This window comes from Panthera onca, chromosome D4 (genome assembly GCF_046562875.1).
Source record: "Panthera onca isolate mPanOnc1 chromosome D4, mPanOnc1 haplotype 2, whole genome shotgun sequence".
Taxonomy (NCBI): domain Eukaryota; kingdom Metazoa; phylum Chordata; class Mammalia; order Carnivora; family Felidae; genus Panthera; species Panthera onca.
Genome location: NC_138351.1, coordinates 16,518,464 through 16,540,269, shown reverse-complemented (window position 1 = coordinate 16,540,269; position 21,806 = coordinate 16,518,464).

The window sequence follows — 21,806 nt, the reverse complement described above, 5'->3', positions numbered from 1 at the left end:
GTTTATTTGGGCTGCTATAGCCTAATTACACAAACTAAGTAGCTTATAAAGAACAGAAAATTTATTTCTTACAGTTTTGGAGACTGGAAGTTTGAGATCCAGCATCTCAACTGAGAGTTCCGTTTTGGTTGCAAGTTTATTGTAGCCTTGCGTTAAGGGAGAGACTGAGGATTTTTCTGGAGCCCCTTTTATCAGTCATTAATCCCATTCATGAGGGTTCCACTCTCATGATTTGTGCACCTTTCAAACACCTGACTTATTAATACCATCACCTTTGAGGGTTAGGATTTCAACATGAATTTTTAACGTGAATTAGGGAAACAAACATTCAGACCATAACAGTTACTATTTGGATACTGTGTGTGTGTGTGTGTGTGTGTGTGTGTGTGTGTGTGTATAGCTTTAAAAAAATTCATCTTTTAACCTAGCATGTATCTCTTGTGTAATTGTATCATGTTTTTTTGTTTTCTCCATTTTTCTAATCTCTATCTTTTGATTAGAGTCTTTAATCCATTTATATTTAATGCAATTACTGAGATGATAGCACTAGCATCACATCAACCATTTTGCTATTTGTTTTCTATATGTCCTATGTGGCTTTTGTTCATCTATTGCTTGATTATGACCTTTAGTGTTAGATATTTTTTCGTATGTTGTCTAAAATTTTTGATATATATATTTAAATACATGTATTATATATATATGTGTATATATATATATATATATGTGTATATATATATACACATATATATATACACATATATATATACACATATATATATACATATACACATATATAATTTTTATTTAGTCATTTTCTCAGTGGTTGATCTGTGGATTATAATTAGCATATGAACTTAAAACAATCTAGTTCAGATCAATACTAACACAATCTCAACAATATATCAAATTTTGACCAATATACCTTTTTATACAATTATTGTCATGTAAATTACATCTTTATATATCATAAGCCTGTGAGCACATGGTTATAATTATTGCTTTATGTAGTTGATTTTTAATGAGATAGGAGAGTAAAAGAATTACAAATGAAAGTATATTTTTGTTGTCTTTTTTGATATTTACCTGTGTAGTTACCTTTTACCAGTTTCATTATTTCTTTGTGTGAACTTGAGTTACCATGTAGTTTCCTTACATTTCAACCTGGTATTTCATGCAAGCTTATTAGAGATAGATTCTTTAAGTTTTTGTTAATTTTGAAGGTCTTCATTTCCTATTCATTTTTTGAAGTATAGTTTTCTGGATGTGGAATTGTTAATAGGCGGTCTTTTTATTTCAGTACTTTGAAGATGTTGCTCATCTTCTGGCCTCCTTGGTTTCTGGTGAGAAGTGAGTTAATCATACTTCTTTCTTGTATTCAATAAGGCATTCTTGCTGCTTTCCAGATTTTCTGTTTGTCTTTGAATTTAACATGTCTAGGCCTGAAATTTTTTGAGTTTATCTTTCTTGGAGTTCATGGAGGTTTTTGAATTTGTAGATGATCATCTTTAATTACATTTGAGTTTTGAGCCATTATTACTTCAAATATTCTCACTACTCTTTTTTTTATTTCCTTTCTGGGACTGCTGTTATGTGTGTTAGTATACTCGATGGCTTTACACCGGTCTCTGAGGTTCTGTTCACGTATCCTCACTTCTTTTCTTTCTGCCCCACATACTGGATAATCTCTTTTGACACATTTTGAAGTTCACTGATTATTTCTTTTGACAGTTCAGTTATGTTATTGAGCATCACTATTTTGTATTTTGGTTATTATACTTTTCAACTCCAAGTTTCTTTTTGGCTAAGTTTTATAATTACTATCACTTTATTGATATTACCTATAATGAAGAATTGTAATTGTACATTACATTCTAAAGTAAGCCCTCTTTTAGTTTTTTGAACATATTTATGGCAGCTGATTTAAAGCCTTTAACTACCACTTCTAAAATTGGGCCTTATAGAAATATTCCATGAACTACTCTGATTTCTTTTATATATAACATACTTTTCTATTTTTTGTTTTATGTTTTATATTTTATGTTGAAAACTGGACACTTCAGATAAAGTAATATAACAACTTTGGTATCAGATCCCTCCTCACCCCCCGGCCCCAGGATTTTTTGTGGTTGATGTTCTTTTATGTTGTTTTTGTTCATTGTGTTATGTGTTCCTCTTTTATTACTGATTGTTTGTTTAGTGATTCTTCTGGATGAATTCTGTGGATTTTGTATTCCCTGCAGTGTGCAGTTACTAAAATCTGCTAGAATCTTTTTAAGTTCTTATGTTAATTTTAAGCCTAACTTCTTGGGTCAGCATTAGGTTAGTATAATTTTATAAGTGATTACTTAGAAGATTTTCTAGGGGCCACCTGGGTGGCTCAGTTGGTTAAATATTTGACTCTTGATTTGGCTCAGGTCATGATCTCATAGTTTGTGAGTTTGAGCCCTGTATCAGGCTCCACACTGATAGTGCGGGGCCTGCTTAGGACTCTCTCTCTCTTCTTCAGTCTCTGCCCCTCCCCAACATACTTACACAGGCTAACTCTCTCAAATTAAACTTTTTTTTTCTTTGAGAGGAAGATTTTCTAAAATTCTTTACCTTTGTGTTTTTCACTCTCTGTCAAAGGGATGTGTGTGAGAAAGCATGCTTTGAAACTTCAGGCCATTTACAGCACTGAATTAACTTCCATTTCCTGCTTACGTAGGGCCTCAATATCTGCCAGAGATGTATGGGCCTTCTATTTCCTCTGATCTCCTGGACATACACATAGCCTTGTCCATGTGCACAGTGTTTTAGATTCTTAGGACTATGTGAGAGTTTTTCAGAGTGCCCTATGGTAATCTAGTTCAAAAGTATTTCCTTGTAAAGTCCTGGCAAAGATCTTGTTTGATAGCCTGAAATCACAGCCTTACATACCAGTAATATTGCCAGCAAATTTTTTATTGTTTTGGTAATGTCCTGGCAATATGAACTTCCTTTACCCTCTCCCTTTGCTGAACTTGGAGTCAAATCAAATAGTCATAACACTCCAGGATAGATTTTTTCCAGAGACCTACAAATTTGGACATAATTTTGACTGTGCTTTGGTAATGGGACATTTAACAAAATTCAAAATGCTTTTAGTCTTTCTTTTGGCTGAAAAACATTTTTTTTTTTATGATTACTGTGTAACTATGGTATGGATGAAGGGGATGAAAACATCACAAATCTTGCTGTCTTGCCAAGGTTTGGTAGTTTCTTCTTCGATAAATAATTTCCAGCTTGTTCTGTGGCTTTGGATAATTTCCAGAGTTCTAAATTATTAGTATTATTTCTTTTGCCAGTATTTACCCTATTTTTGTGGGAGAACTATGACTGAGATCCTCCCTCCACCGTTCCCAAAGTCAGTCTGCCATCAATTGTTTTTAAAGGTCTCTGTATTTCCTTGGAAACTTTCATATTGTTATTTTATATTATTATTTATGAGTCAAACTCTCCACCTTGTGTAGATTTTGTCTCAGTTCTAGAACTGACAGCATACAGGTGGTACTAAAAAACATGTGTATCTCCCCTTCATTTCATACCTTGACATGTGAAATCAGCTGAAAACTATACCTAGACTAAAGATTAATAGAATCAGGAGTATATATAAGTTGTTGGATTGCATATATGTGCATATTTTCAAATCTTGAGTATTACAAATGTTAACGATTGCTATTAAATATATTAAGCATTGCTATAATATAATTTAAAAGAGAGAAAAAAAGATTCTCATACTTTTAAATATTATGCCCAAGTCTGTGTTATCACACGAACCAAAGTACAAATGGTCTGTATAAGAGAAGGAAAAAAAAATAGATGCATGCTAAATAGATGTGCTGGTGTTTTATCTTGGGTTTCTGTACAAGATGGGATATTCCATGCTCATTAGGACTGATTCTCTGGAAGCAGGATGTTTAGTAGCGGCCATTGTTATAGCAGCCGTGCGCAGGTCAGTGTCAAATGATAATTTTCCTTCCAGCCAACACAAATGACATGGGGGTTTGGAGGACACCCCATTTCTCCACTAGCCCTGAATGGTGCTTATCTAATGGTCTCTTACATATGCAGATTAATATGTGATTAAGAAGAGAGGGGTTGGTTTGGGGCTGTAGGGCTCATTTTCACTTTTTTATGGAAATGGTATAAACCAAAGAGTGTATTAACTCATCATTAATATATCTATGGGACAAGTTTGAAATATGGTTATTAATAAAGGTTTTTACTTTGATATTTTCTTCCTTTATGAGTTTAGGAGGTCATTCCGCTGATAAGTTCATTTTTGGAAAATACTTAAAACATAAAAAGTAATGATTGAGGGTTAAATGTTTTTTTTTTTTTATTTTTTTTTTTTTAACATTTATTTATTTTTGAGACAGAGAGAGACACAGCATGAATGGGGGAGGGGCAGAGAGAGAGGGAGACACAGAATCGGAAGCAGGCTCCAGGCTCTGAGCCATCATCCCAGAGCCCGACGCGGGGCTCGAACTCACGGACCGCGAGATCGTGACCTGAGCTGAAGTCGGACGCCTAACCGACTGAGCCACCCAGGCGCCCCTAAATGTTTTATAGTATACACTGGGTCTTACCCTTCTAATACAAAATTTGAAATGTTTACTCCCAAAATTCTTGGCTTACAAAGCTTAATAACATAAAATTAAAGACTTCTATAACATTATATAAGATGTCCGTAAAAGTAATTCAGTTATTATCAGAAAAAAATTGCATACACGGTTAAGTATATATGATAAGAAAAGAAAACCTAAGAAGAAATGGTAGTACATATTTCCACAATCCCAGAGATAATGGTGTCACAAAATGCTAAAACAAAAAATGTAAGTTTTAGGTATTAATAGAATACACTGTAAAATATGAATTTGGTTTGTTGAATTGATTGAGAATCCTCCAGATAAAGCATTTCAATTATGTAAACTATAAATTCATTGCAATTAATCTTTTTTTTTTAATCTGTCTAATGGTTTGATAATCTTTCTGCACTTATTGGACTTAATCAGATCAGGCATCTGGTCTTCTTGAAGGAAATGGCCTTTTTATATTGAGATTTACAGTCTCTTGGCTGTATGCCTTTAAGAGGGCTTATAGGCACCATGAACTTTCTTCTCCAATCTCTGTCAAAATCCTTTTTTGGAGAATTGATTGACTTTTGCCATCAATCATACCTTCCAGTAATCATTTCATATAAAATTTATGTGGTTATAATTTCTCTTTTATTTAAGTGAGTCCGAAAAGTATCTTTCCTAAATCCTACTATTGTACTCCTCTAAAAGACACATCTTCATTCTCTATGAGATTATCTGTATCTGTAGTTTTCAGGGGTGTTTTGTACTTATTTTTTTCCCTATGATTTGCTTCTGCATTATTTAGAATTAGTAAATTACCCTGTAGCAACAAACAACCCTAAATTTTAGTGACTTAAAACTGCAAATGTATAGTTCCCTCCTTAAGTTACATGTCCTTTGTACATGGGCAGAAGGATCTGTTCATTATAATCATCCAATGGTATAAGGTGACAAGTCAGGGACAGCCTTGAATGCTGCTGATCACAGTACCAGATGGAAAAAATAAGTTTCTGGAATATCTCACAGAAACAAATAAATAGCCAGACCAAACATACTCCCACATTCCTTGTTTGGAACCAGTCACTTGGGTTTGACTGCTTTTATGGGGTATGGGGAGTGGTGGAAAAGTGCAATTCGATGATATACCCTGAAAATAGAGGACTTTTAAATATTCAGGGGTGGGGAGAGAAGAGTATAATGTGTATTAGAGTCTGAGTTCACTGGAATACATGCGAGTGTAAATTTGGAGAAAAGCTAGATCATTAGCAAAGACTTTTAATTTAGTAAATTATTTACAAATCCTCTATGTTCTTACTATGAACTTATGAATTTCCTCAACTCTTAGGTAAGATTATTACCTTTAATCAGAAGCTATTTGGACTGTGTGCCATATAGCCTTAGATTTTCAGGTGAAAATAGCCAGGAAGCACTGTTTTCAGGTCAAATAAGAGTATCAACACAGTTTACCTTCTAGATTGACACCTCTTTAATGGAATATGAATTGTGGAGAATAATATGGATAGCAAGGCAGGGTAAAGAGAAAACAATGGATTTTCAGTTTTCCTAGGAAAGTATGAGAGATGGAAAGGAATTTGTCTAATAAAATGGGAGTGCCCTTGGAAAAGGAGAGGTTATTACATCTAGCTATGGCAAAATAAAAAGAGAGAGAGAGAGAGAGAGAGAGAGAGAGAGAGAGAGATGGTTCACTTTCCTTATCACTTTAATTCAAAAAGTGAAGTTCTACTGTAAAGCTTATAATTATTACATTATTATGGGCCAATGATTTTATTCTCATCAGTTTTCATGAATCTGGTGTGATAGGATCATTTAAGATTTAAAATACATGATCATACTGAAGAAAGAACAGATTATAGACAGTTTTCAACGTGAATTCTCTATTCTCTCCCACTTCAACTACCCTATCCAAAGCCTTATACAGAAAAAAGCATCAAATATAGTCAGTATCAGTATATACATACATATAATACCTGGAATGTAACTCAAGTTTCCAAATTATGATATATATTATCATCCTGGTGATAGATGTTTGTTGGTATGTACAACATGAAGCTTGTTATACAGAAATTGAAGAAATAGGGAGCAAAGGAGAGAAAAAAATATTAAAGTTTAGTGTTTTCATGTCAACCTGTCCCTGCAATCACTAATGGAGAATCATGTTTCCAATTATTTTGATAAATCTACTTTACCTTTATAACCATAGCAACATTATCTCCCCATAACAGGAAAGAATTTCCATTTTCATGCCTGTAAGGGTAAGGATGACAAAGTGGTGAGAAAGGAGAGTTTTGCTTAGCTTTGATCTTGACAGAGCTAAGCAGATTCTATTGGAAAGTGAGTGTAAATAATGCTATGCTATCATCACTGCTGATCTGGGAATTAAAAGTGCAACACTTGTTGCTTCCTTAGCCTCCCTTAAAATAATAGCTTTGGCCTTTTCACAGCCAAAGGAAACTTAATTGCAAATACTACAAGACATTTTCTTCTATAAATCTGTTTTAATGTTAAGGCGCAGAATTTTGTTTGTATATCAGCAATTGGCTATATTCAGTTGTAAAAAAAAAAAATACAAAGTACCTTATGGAGCTTGAATATACAATCTATAATATCTTGTTATCTAATTCTTTCACGGATTCTACTGTAGTCAAGCCATTGCAGCATAAAACTTATGATAACAAAATACTATAGAATGTTACAGAAATAATTGGATAGTAGAAAGACTCTAATACATGCGTCCACCCAGTAGATCAGTCTGGGTCCCACAGTAAACACATGGCACTCTTAGAAAATTTTACTTACAAAGAGATTAATTACAAAGGATAGTTCCTGGGAAAGCACGTGGTCGGGTCAGTGTGCGGTGACCTGGGTCTTCCACTCCTAGGGCTCTGGAGAGGACAGGCCTGAACAGTGTCAGTAGCCTTGAAGAAAACCATGAACTTTGGTTAAGAGATGGAGTCAAGGTGAGCCAATCTCTTTGGAAAGGAGGTAGAGGATAAATGCCCTGGCCTCTCTGCTCTCCTCCAACACTCCAAACTTCTGTCAAGAGCCACCACCTATCCTAAACTCTAACCTTGGCCCAACCTCAAAAAAAGTCAACAAGAGGACCCATTTGCTATGTAGTGGACACATACACATACAAACACATACACATACACAATTTCCGTCTTTCTCACTCTCTCCTCTTTACACATTAAGGAAGTGAGCTCTAGTGTAGTGAAAATGTGAACTTGGATAAGTCACTGAACTTCTCTGAGTCTCTGATTTCCACAGCCACAAATAGGAATAATCACACACGATTCGCAGAAATTTTTAGACCTTAATGATAAATATTTTGATATAAAATTTACCTAGAATTCATATTATAGCAAAGGCCACATAAATAACTGTTCAGAATGGATAAGGAGTGAAAGTGGAAACAGTATGCCAATGAGATACCTCATATTGCATTGTGCTCCCTAGATGAACAACAGAGATTACAGCCGTAATAATGAATCCATAACTGCTGAATGAGTTCATTGTTCATTATATTTTAAACTTAGAATACCTATACTTTCTTTCTTACCTACTCCCAATATTTTTGAAGACTAGTTCTAAACTTTAACCTGGCTTTCTGTATTTGGCAAGTTCTTTTCATTATATCCCTAGTGTGTGTTTACAATCTTCCCATGCAGAGATCAAAACTGTTGAGAATTTGGAGATAAACACTGTGAATTGACTTTAAGAAATTCAGAGGCCATTGAAGGAGACACACAAATGAGTACACCCTTACCACTCAGTATTGTTATCATTTATAATATTATTATTTTGTTGTTGACAATATGATGCCTGGTGTAGTTATATAATACCCCCACACATTAGACTATTTATTTCAAAAATATATTGTATTAGTATAGTTTACTATACCCTAGAGAAATGTTTTCCATTTAATTTCTGAGAAAATGACCAAGAAGATCCAACTAGAGTTATTTACAAATATAGAGTTTTATCATCATATAGTGATATCAGGTGATTATCCCCATATTAAATATTTATGGAGAAATATGTATGGCTATGTGTGGGAAGGGAAGTTTTATTTAACACATATTGTACTCTAGAGTCTCAACCTAGAGAGGGAGTGAAGGAATGGGTCCAGGGGGATACACATGCACTCAAATATTGAAAATTCATTCTAGTTTAATTTTTTTTAATTTCAGAATTTCATTCAATTTTAAAATTGTAATTCCATGATTTCTAAGGAGAAAATGTTTATTTAATTTAATACTTTAGACTATTTAATACTTTAATACTTTAGAAACTATTTAATACTTTTTAATAATATTTAATATTTAATACTTTAGACTATTTAATACTATTTAATACTTTAGAAAACATTTAATACTATTTAATACTTTAGAAAACATTTTAGTAAAGGGATAGAATATTTAATAAGAATCTAGATTATATATTGGCTCCTTTTGCAACATTCTTACTGTTTCTGGAAGTGTATGAAAGACATGTTTGTTGGGGCATTTGAGTGGCTCAGTTGGTGGAGCCTCTGACTCTTGACTTCGGGTCAGGTCATGATCCAACGGTTTGTGAGTTCGAACTCTGCATTGACCTCGGCACTGACAGCACAGAACCTGTTTGGGATTACGTCTCCCTCTCTCTCTGCTGCTCCCCTCCTTGTGCTTGCTTTCCATGTCTCTCTCACAATAAATAAAAATAAAGTTAATAAAAGAGGGGTTCCTGGGTGGCTCAGTTGGTTGAGCATCCGACTGCAGCTCAGGTCATGATCTCACAGTTTGTGAGTTCGAGCTCCGTGTAGGGCTCTGTGCTGACAGCTCAGAGCCTGGAGCCTGTTTCAGATTCTGTGTCTACACCTCTCTCTCTGCCTCTCCCCCACTCATGCTCTGTCTCTCTTGCTCTCAAAAATAAATAAAACATAAAAATTTTTAAAAAGACATGTTTGTTGATTCATCCATCCATATAATTTGCATTCCCAGTGTATATCCATTTCATACATATTTTCTAAAACTCACAATTCAGTATTTTTTTAATTTGTTTATTGTTCATTTGATGAATGCTTATTTTATGCCAGTTAATAGGAGTACAACAGTGACTAGCTCTACAATGGGCTTTTGAAACATCAGGGATAAATCGCTGTCCATGGTTCTTAGCAGACAATGAAGGGATGACTGATACCTTTCACTTAGTTACTTAACTTCCTGTACCATGCCCTTGGACGATATAAAGAACTTTTTGTCCTGTTGAGTCCAGACATAGCCTCGGAACTGTTCACAAAACAATGCCTCAAGCAGCCACTATCAATTGATTAGAGTTGTCACATGAGATGAAATCTATTTGTCATTATTAGGCAGATAAATAGTATTATCCTGTTGGAAAAAAAATAGGCAGAATGTAGCAATAACTCATTCCCAAAACAATATTAAATTGATATGACAATGAAAGGAACATAGTACAAACCTTTAGATATAAGTTTTGTGTGATTTTTACCTTTCAAAAGATTGAATATGTTTCCAATAACCTTGTTAAGTACTCTGTGAAATACTTAACTGGTTTGGATATAGTTACATCCCACTATGCTTAACACAGGTTTGTTGTTGCTATTTTTTTAATGGTTCTGTTGTTGTTTGTTTGGGGCACTTTTGTTTGCTTTGCTTTTTGTTTAGTTGTTACTATTCACATTTCAGGTGTTATAGAGAGCAAGCTTAAATTTATTTAAGTCTATAAGGAAAGAGCATATGATCAACCTGCACTTTTAAATAGTTATAAAAAGAAGACAAATATGGTTAATATTGTTTCCTGTAAATAGAGAGGTTTAAGGAAATACAGGTTATATTAGGGATATATCGGCTAATGAGCACTTGTCACAACATGAAAAGGGTTGTATGTCCGTCTGCCCATCACTGGGGTTGTAAAAATTCCATTATTTTGCTCGAATGCTCCAATATAGTAAGACCTTCAAGGTACATTGAATGTTAGTATATTTTAATTCCTGAGCGTATTAGATGTGTTTTTCTTTCTACCCCAGAAAGAGGCATAGAAACAACTTTAATTCACATGGTCTTAAGTAAAACAAGGTGAAACAGATACAGTGTTTATAGAATAATTGAACACAAGAATATTAGTCTTTGAGAGTTTGAGCTAATCATGACAAATGGTTTGTACCTCCCTGCCCATGGAAATTGGGGAATAGGTCAAGAAACCATTACTTAGAATGCAAAAGACTAGGGAACAGACTCGACTGGACATAATCTGAGTTTCATAGGAGACACGCTGGGAAGAGGGTTCCTGTGGAATATAAGGGTCATTGTAAGAGTAGATGGATATAGGGGTAATTTTAACACACAAAATTCAATTTATGAACCACTGGGAATCTAGCATTACAGAATGATGTGCCCCATAAAAATTAAAGTTAATATGAAACACAATTTATTTCTGCCTTCAGTGCTATGAAAAGAGAATGATATGCAGAGACTTAATATCCTTATACGGATCCCCACCTCCACTACCCATACCTTTCTTTGCTCATTTGGGGCCAATAAGAGAATACCTTATACCAAAGCATGTGTCAATCCTATAAAATTTAGCTCCAGGAGTGAAGAGGATTGGGGTACAAATCAAACTGTACTAATTCTGTTAATGTGCTTTCCCTACTGGCAAGATACATACTGTGCTTAATTGACTACTATTCTGCACATTGTAAACTGTGGAGTCTTTTATATAGCATCTCAATGATATGCACAAACAATTTTAGCCATTTAATTAAAATGAGACTCTCCAACTATGGTTATAAATAAAGTATGGCAGATTAAAGACGGTCACAGATTCTCTGATGCTCCACCCATCCAAGAGGGACAGTCTGTGCCCCTCTCCCTTGTCTTGATTCTGGGAGGTCTCTGAGACTGCTCTCAACAATCAGATTCAGCAGAAATGGTGCTGTGCCAGTTCTTGGGCCCAGACCGTCAGAAACTGGCAGGCTCAGTTCACTTGGAAGGCTCATGTTTAGGATACTCCCTGTCAGAACACAGCTGCCATGCTGGAAGAAGCGCTGGCCACGTGGGAAGACCACATATTGGTGCTCCAGTAATCAACCCCAAATAAGAGCCTAGCCAAAAGCCAGCATCAACTGCCAGTCATTTAAGGGAGAGATTTTGGACTTCTAACTCAGTCAAGCCTTAAAGTGACTAGAGGACCAGCCTACATCTTCCTTCAAATGCATGACACATCTCAAGTAAGAACTCCCCAGGTGAGCTCCGTCAACCCGGAAAACCATGAGACATAATAAATTATTATTATAAGCTACTATGTTTTTTTATTACTATTAGACAACAGTAGAAAGGTAGAACTTCAATGAAAAAAATAAACATCAGAATGATCAAAGTTTCATTAAATCATTTTTTTTTCTTTCCTTGACTTTAGATAAACAGAGTAATAGCTGTGTTCAGCAATAGTGTGGTAACTATCTCAATGTTGATATTCCCAATAGTTAGAACTGCAAAATGATGATGAAATATAAGCATATTCTCATTTAGATACTAAAAAGGACATTGTAGAGAAGAAGAGAAATGGCTGCCAGATTCTGCCTCCCTCTTGCCTTTTCCCCTCCCCCAAACACACAGATGTACTCAGCCAGGAAACTAAAGGCAATGGAATGTAACTGGCACTGGTAATGCTGATATATTCTTTTTTGTGCCAAAACAGTCTCTTGGCTATATCCACAGTACTGTTGCCCAAACAGAGGATCTTCTGTTTTAGGGCTGAGCATGGCAAGGATTCCAGTCTCTTGCCTTCTTCTTCTTTTACCATTTAAATTAGAAAACATTTCCATATTTTGCTTTCTAAAGAATTTTGAATGAATGGAAATGATACCTGTATTTACAACTTATAAAAGATAATCGATTCTTGAAATGCTGGCTACAATTGGCAAAGTTCTGTATCATTCTGGGACACTGATGTAAATAAATGCCGTGGTCTTCTTACTAAAATGCTCATTGTTTTCATTAATGCTTTCACCCTTTGGGACCTTGTTTTCTTCTCAATGGTGTTTAGAACACTAATGCACCATGTGCTAAAATCATAGCCCTTGGTGCTCAGAAGCATAAAGCAGAAATAACAGGCTGAATCAGTACTGATCTTGGAAAACACAGTCTGCTTAGACAGAAGTCTAGAAGAGAAAATTGGCAAGAATGAAGAAGTCAGACAGCTTCATGGAGAGCATCTCAGTGGGAAAACCACTGAGGAAACACATAAGATTGAAAGCAAATGATGGCAGGGTCTTTTTTTCCATGGAGATATTTGAGAAGTTTGATGCCCGTCTGTCTGGAATACTTGAAGACTGCCTAGATGTGGCAAAGATATACTTCATCTTTGGAGATCCCTTTCAGTTCTATTATTCTTTGCATTGTGAACCAAGTCTTTTTTTTTTTTTTTTTTTTTTTTTTCTCTTCATCACTGCTAGCAGGAACCAAAAATACGTTCCATTCACGTAGGCTACTAAAAAATAATAGAGTTGTATCTGGCTCATAGTTGTTGAAGCTTTGTGTATAATTACTAATAGTAGTTATTCAGTGCCTGTCACATCAGATTTTAATTTAACCTTAACTCAAATATTCTGAAGAAGAATTTCAGGTGACTTCAAATACATTGAACAAATACATACACAGGACAGAAGAGGAAATAAAATGCCATTGGTAATATTTACATTTCCAGTTAATAGCTTCATATTTGGCTATATATGCCCAGAGAGTAGGCAAAAAGGTAAATTTAAGAGAGAACATAATTCTTATCTGATAGAAGCAATATACCTTGGAAGTACAAATATACTTTTATTTGGTGTAAAATGTTGCATGTTGTCAATCCTTGGGGCTTTGAGTGACATGATAGGTAATATATTTACATCAGCTTATATCATATGAAGAAGCAGTTTTTTATACTTTTATAAAACTAGATAGAAGAAATTCTGGGGTGACAGAAATGTTATGAACTTGGTTTAAGATAAAACTGTATTTGTACTTTGGTTGTCTTTCTACTTGTCTGAACTTGGCCAAGTGACATCTTGTGGAAATTATTATTTTTATTACCATCTTGTTCATCATCGTCAGTACTACAACTTGTATTTTCTACCCAGTGCAAAGCCTCTTACCACGAGTAAAGATTTGGCGATTTTCAAAAATAATTAAGACTTTGTGATAGGCAGAGGTTAAGAATCCCAGTTTTAATTTTGAGCCAAATCAACTTATCATATTCATTACTCTTAATTCCTTCAGAGTCATCAAAGTGTAATGTAATCAATTTTATGTCACTTTTTTGTTTTACATAATCCCAATACAGATTTATCAGCCTAATAATTCCATAAGTGCCCTAAGTGATAAGTGTGAAATTATCACTTGCTTTCTAGTCTGGATTATAATTTAATCTATCAATTTGACAGATAACCCTTCTATACAAAATATGTTAACAAAAAAAATCTCTTTTTAATTGAATTATTATTTTCTTTGTAACCAAAAACATGTCTTTATTTTCTCATTATTCTTCAGGCTGCCTAGAAAAGGATTAAGCACAAGATTCATGATAGGTAAATACTTGGTGACTTATTGTAACAAGTGCTTAAGACTGATCATTTTCACTCTATCCTTCACTGCAACTCAGACCTTATAACTCCAGAAAAGACTGATCATTGGTCCTTGAATTGACTATAATGTTAGCACTGATAAGACACCAATATAGAATTTAGGATCTATGACAGTCCTCTGGTCTTTCAAGTAAAAGAAGGGAAGGAAAAAGCACGGTTTTCAGTGTGTGTGTGTGTGTGTGTGTGTGTGTGTGTGTGTGTAATATATATCATTACAATTAATGCTTTATTAAATAAAGTAATTAAATTTAATTTGAAGAGGCAAAATTCTTTGGCTGGGTTATTTGTTAGAGTAAATTTGAAACTGGGAAAATATCTCCGTTTAATTTTGTCAGCATAAAACTAGAACTAGGGAAAACTGGCCCAAAAAGAATAATCTGACCTAAATAAACTATGGTGAAGAATTCCTGGAATTACTCTGTTAGTGAAATACGTTTGGTTTTAAGCACACAGATGAAAATTATACATACAAATATGTGGTATTGTTTCATACTTTTTTAGACGAGATAGTTATATAAACAGGTTCATACTATAGATGTTGTTTTGCAATTTACTTTTGTTCTTTATACTATATCTTAGAAATATTTCTATGTAAATTATATAGAGATAACTTTCATTTTCTTTTTCTAATTATAAAGTTTAATAATCTTAAAAATACAGCAGTATTAAAATTACATTTAGAAGTTAAACTGCATGCAAAACCACCCCATCAGTTGGTTTAATATTAAAATATTACCAACACCCGGGCATCTGGGTGGCTCAGTCAGTTGAGCATCCAGCTTCAGCTCAGGTCATGATCTTGCTGTTCCTGAGTTTGACCCTACATTGGGCTCACCACTGTCAATGTGGAGCCTGCTAGAATCCTGTCACCCTCTCTTTGCCCCTCCCCCACTTGCTCTCTGTCAAAAGTAAACATTAAGAAATGAAAACACAAAATATTACCAACACCTCGAATAACACTATTGTGTCTTTCTCGGTCAAGATACCCTAAAGGTAACTACCATTCTGACTTAAATTATTATAGTTTATTTTAACTGATTTAAAAATGGATTTGTACTGCACTTTTGTGTCTGGATTCTTTTGTTTAGCATTACTTTGTGATTTTCCCTCATTATTGTGAGAAGTAGGGTTTTTTTTTTTTCATTTCACTATAGTTTTTCTTTATATGAGCATGTAACCACATATTACACATTTTGTTTGTGATGGATATTTGTGTTGTTTACATTTTTTAGCTATTATACATGAAGCTACTATGAATACTCCTATAAACATTTTTAGTGGGCCAAAGTATTCATTCCATTTGAATATTTACACAGAAGTGTAATTGCTAGTTTGTTAGGTAAGCAGATCTGTAGCATTAAGAGATACTGCCACAATGTTTTCCATGGCATTTGTACTGATTTATATTCTCTCAGTAGTGGATGTGAGTTCCAGTGGCTCATTAAGCTAGTTTTTCTTTTTCCTTTTTTTTTTTTACATATAGTCATTCTAGTGAGAACATAGTAATATTTTAAGCAGTTTTGATTTGAAATACCCTAATGTCTTATGTTATTGATAACATTTTCTTTTTACATTGGCCATTTAGAAATCTTCTTTTATGAAGTGACTTTTTCGAAATCTTCTTTTATGAAGTGACTTTTTCTAATCTTTATCTTCTCCCCTCACCACCAATAGCTGTCTATCACTGTCTTAATGACTTCTGGGAGATTATCACACGTTCTATACAAGTCATTCTTAGATATAGATGCAAATATATTCTTCCTCTCTTTGATTTGCTTTATGCTCTCTTAATTGCGCTTTAATGATTAGAAAGTTTCTTTTAACTGTTCTCATAATAATAATTTTTGTTAAAGAAATCTTTGCCTGCATCATGGTCATGGAGAGATTTCCTCTTGTTAGCTTCTAGAAACTTCATTGTTTAAATTTTTACTATTAAGTGTCTGATCCATGTGGATGTACAATTTGAGTGTGGTTCGACGTTTTCCCATATAGACATCCAAGTAATCATCTCATTTAAAAAAATAATCATGCTGGGGCGCCTGGGTGGCGCAGTCGGTTAAGCGTCCGACTTCAGCCAGGTCACGATCTCGCGGTCTGTGAGTTCGAGCCCCGCGTCAGGCTCTGGGCTGATGGCTCGGAGCCTGGAGCCTGTTTCCGATTCTGTGTCTCCCTCTCTCTCTGCCCCTCCCCCGTTCATGCTCTGTCTCTCTCTGTCCCAAAAATAAATAAAAAACGTTGAAAAAAAAAAAATTTAAAAAAAAAATAAAAAAATAATCATGCCAATTTGTAAACTGCTACACAATACTCTGTAGTAAAGATCCACACTATTTTATATGTCAATTAATGGAGATTTTAGTCACATTTTTTCCTATTGCAGACACTGTGGGTATAAACATTCATGTTCATGGCTCTGTGTCTACATATATTTGTATTTATCAAAGTAAATATGAAAAAGTGGAAATAGTAAATCAAACTTAAGAATATGTGAATTGTTAATACTTTATATCATTGTGACCTCATTGTGACCTCTAAATCTATTGTTATAAATTGTACTACCACCAGAAACATGAGCATCTCCTAGCTCTCTCTTAGAACTTGACCAGAGCATGTTTTTTTTTTTTTTGTCAGAACTCACTCCTCTAAAATTTTTCTCTATGTTGTCTTTTATTTTTAAGGGAAAATGTATTTGAAAGATGACAAGTTTTTCTGATCTCCAAGTGTGAGGAATGAATTTAGTGATGTTCCATACAGATATCATGATGGAACTTAATAAGTGTAGACATTTTTATATATAAACATTTATATAAAAATATTGGAGGGGGGCGCCTGGGTGGCTGTCGACTGAGCATCTGACTCTTGATTTTGGCTCAGGTCATGATCTTGTGGTCGGTGGGATTGAGGCCATATCGGGCTCTGCACTAGCAGCGAGGAGCCTGCTTGACGTTCTCCCTCTCTCCCTCTCTCTCTGCACCTTCCCTGTTCACACATGCTCTCTCTCTTTCAAAATAAATAAATAAACATTAAAAAACATATTTTGGGAGCACAATACAAAAGTAAATTAAAACACACACCATTCTGTTTTATAGAGAGATGTTTCTGAGAGACATCATGATTGAAAGTCAGCTCAGTAATCTGAATATGGATTCCTTTACACATTACATTTGCCTAGTATGAGGCTAGTTGGGCTCTTGCAGTGTTTTGCACCTTATGCACACGCAGGTATTAATTTATTTACTAGAAAGTCTTACAGTATGCCTACAGGACTTCCATTTTCTGCAAACTTACTACCCAGCTTCTGAAAATCAAAGGAACCTCAAAGACAGCAAGGGCAACTATCAATGATCCAAAACTGCAGAATATCTGGGAAACAAAACATAATACATTTCAGCATACACTTAAAGTGAAAGAAATTGTCACCATTAACAGAACCAACACTGAAGGCCATCCTAGAAGTGGGGAGTCACAAGGAGAATGTGGAAAATAAGAGAGGGCAGTCAAGGCCCATCAGTGGTAGAAAACAAAGTCATCTCCACAAAGAGAGAGTCTTATTTGAAATGAAGACATATCTGATGAAGCAGAGCACTCGTTTCCAGAGAACGTAAAAGGAAGAGGTTTGAAAATGCAAAAGAGGCAGATTTTGGAAAGCACTGCCACTAAGCACAGGAAGGCTGGATGGTAAATGGGAAAAAATAGAAATAAGTGGGAGGAATGAAAGGTCCTACAAAAGCTAACAAAACAAATAACATGAGATCAAAAGGATACTTCAACTCTTGAAAAAACAAAAAACAAAAACAATGGCATCTGTCAAAAAACTACACTTTGCTCTACCAACAAAACCAGAGCATATTTGAAGCTAGAAACCTTGTAAGCTACTCAAACCTTTCCTGTCTTTTTTTAAAAAAAATTTAATGTTTTTATTTATTTTTGAGACAGAGAGAGACAGAGCATGAGCAGGGAGGGGCAGAGAGAGAGGGAGACACAGAATCTGAAGCAGGCTCCAGGCTCCGAGCCGTCAGGACAGAGCCCAACACAGAGCTCGAACTCACGGACTGTGAGATCATGACCTGAGCTGACGTCAGACGCTTAACCCACTGAGCCACCCAGGAGCCCCAAACCTTTCCTGTCTTTAAGGAATCACCTGTTTTCACTGATGCAACAAAATCCAAACACCGTGTATTAAAAAGAAGATCTTGGGCAGTATTCGTACAAAGTAAGCATCCAATGAAAATTGATAATGTGAATTAAAAGTTAGATGAAAAATGTCTTTTCAAAATAATTGCAAAGACAACAAAACTATAGCACAGCACTGTGACTTGAATTATGTATTCATAACATGAATTTGAGGATAATTCAAATCAAAATCAGAAGAGAAAACACAATGGAAATGGGAAACTATGAAAAAAGAGTTGATCATTTAAGGAAAATCACTGAAAAGATTGTCAAAACTACCTAATAAGTGATGGCTAAAATGCAGGTTGTCAATAAAGATTAGCTGTGACTGAAAAGCAATATGCAAGTGGTAGAGGTAATGTGGTTACAGGTGAAACAAAATTGGCCATGACTTGTTAGTTGCTAAAACTGGGTGACAAGTATGGGGATTCATTAAAATACCCTGTTCATTGTTGAAATTAAACACTTCATCATAACTTAAAAAAAAAAAAAAGCAACTACGTAAGTGATGTTCTTACTTTCCATTTCATTGCATGAGGGTACACATTTCCATTTATCCCAATGTGGTTGATGCTGACTTTGATCACCTGTAAAATACTTTGTGTCCAGTCTTTCCATTGTTCAAGTTAACTTTTCCACCTTTGTAATGATTACGTCATCTTTGGGACAATCTATACTTGAAAACTCTGTTAATATCCTATTTCTTTCTTCTTTTCATCCACCAGTGACCTATATTGGTTACTCTTACATTAAATGTTGCTTAATCATGATTTTCTAATTTTATCATTCATTCTACATTTTTGAGCTAGAATTCTGTTCCAGAGAAGGGTTTTCTTTTCCCTTCCCTGTGTCATTTACCTCTATATATCATTATGGTCTTCTTTTCCTTCTTTCTAATGCAATGTGTCAAAACATATTACCACTGTTACTTTTTATGATGTTCAAGGTGTCCCGTATTTGGTCAGTGGTTTCCCTCTTGAGTCTTCGGAAAATTCTCAGTGACTAAGTAGACAGTATGTTGCCATACTTTGGTTATATGAAGTAAAATTTCTGACCATTTTTTTCAGCCTTGGCCTGTGTAACAGTAATCTCCATGTATATTAGTAATATCCGTATGTTATTACAAGTCACTATTCTTGTTGAACGTAAATTAAGAGCTTTGGGATAGAGAAGAGACTCCTAATCATTGAGTATAGTTACACCATTTTTTTCTTCTCTTAGAACAAGTGAATGGAAATTATATTTTTTTAGGGATACTCTTCAATCCACTGTAACTTGCATTAAAAATAAATCATGCCAGGGTGCTGGGTGGCTCAGTTGGTTAAGCATCTAACTCCTGATCTCAGCTAAGGTCATGATCTCATGGTTCCTGAGTTCAAGTCCCATGTCAGGCTCTGTGCTATCAGTGGGAGCCTACTTGGGAGTCTGTCTCTCCCTCTCTCTGCCCCTTCCCTGCTTGCACTCTCGGTCTTGTAAAATAAATAAATAAACTTAAAAAAAAATCAATGCAAATGGTTATTTGCATAAACATTTTCTTGACATATGTAAATTTGTGTGAGCTTGTAAAGATTACAAACGTACAGGTCAGTGAATTTTTGTAAACTGAACACACCTGGATAACTGACATCCAATTGAAGAAACAGAACATAATCGGAAAAAAAAAACAACAAAAAACATGCCTCTTTTCATTCATGACTAACTACAATCCTGAATTAGAGTCCTATACATTTGTTTTTTTTCTGTTTTTGAAATTTGTATAGCTATAACATACAGTTTAAACTCTTGTCTTACTTCTTTCCCAGTATTATGTTTTTGAGATTCAGTCCTAATTCTATAAGCAGTTGCAGACTGTTTATTATTATTATTATTATTATTATTATTATTATTATATAGTTAACCATTATCTGAGTAAAATATATCTATTTTTTAAATTTTTGATTGGCATTAAAGGAATTTCCCGTTTTGTCTTACTAAGAATAATAAGAATGAAAATATTCGTGTAATCCCTTTTGGTGACCATATATTTGCATTTCTCTTGGGTATATGTACCTAGGACTGAGTCTGATGGGTAAATAATCATATATGTTTAGATTTGTTAGACACTGCTAAGTGGTTTTCCAAAATGGGCCTAACATTGTGTACATTCACCAGGAGTGTGTGAAAGATCTGATTACCTCCTCCTCCAAATTCTTTTCTATACTCAGTTCGGTCTTTTTTCTCACTGTTTCTCTCAGTGTTTCTTTCTCTGCTTTCGTGGCTTTATTTCTTTCTCCTCCTCCTTCCCAAATCTTCTGCTTTTACTCCTCTCTGTCTTTTCCTTTTCTCCCTCATTCCCTCACTCTCTTTTTTCTTGTTTTTCTCTTTTTTGTTTATTTTAGCCTTTCCCTTCTGGTATCTTATTATGTTTTAAATTTGTACGTGTCTCAGTATTTTTCATTTGGATTGCTTGCTACCTTTGTGTAGTTCCTATGAAACGTTTTGTCATCTTCTTTTTTGGACTGTATTTTTTATTAATTTTCATGTTTATACATTCTAAATATAGCACAAACAACTACCTTATCCATGCTGTGGCTTGCCCTTTTACTACATAATGGTGTTATTTGCTGACCAGTATTCCTTATCCTTAATATCGTTTAAATTATCAGTCCTCTATTATTAGTACATTTTGTGTTCTGGTTAAGGAATATTTGTGTTTTCGAAGTCATAAAGATATTCTCTCTTGTTTTCTTCCGAAAATGTTATTGTTTTGTCTTTGCATTTAGGCATATATTTCTAGAACTTCTGCCTATGATGTGAGATGGGGTAAATTTCATTTTGTTTTCACATGATTATCTATTTGATCTAACACTAATTATTGAAAATATATTTTTTCCTCATTACATTAGGTTATCAGATTTGTTTACTGTATGCTTAGACTGTTGTTTCTGGACTCTTTACTTTGCCCAATTGGTTTATTTGTCTTTTGCTTCAATACTACATCATTTCAAATACTAAAGCTTATATTTGAATGTTTATTTATTTTTGCGAGAGAGAGAGACAGAGCATGAGCATGGGAGTAGCAGACAGAGAGGGAGACAGAGTAGCAGACAGAGGGGGAGACACAGAATCTGAAGCAGGGTCCAGGCTCTGAGCTATCAGCACAGAGCCTGATGTGGGGCTCAAATCCATGAACCATAAGATCATGACCTTAGCTGATGTCAGACGCTTAACCAACCGAGCCACCTAGGCGCCCCTACAGCTTTTTAATAGATCTTGGTGTCTGGTAGTGTAATTCCTCTACCTTTGTTCTCTTTTAAGATTGCTGTTCTTTGAAACACCCTGTCCATTTACACACACACACACACACACACACACACACACACACATTCACACACACACACACA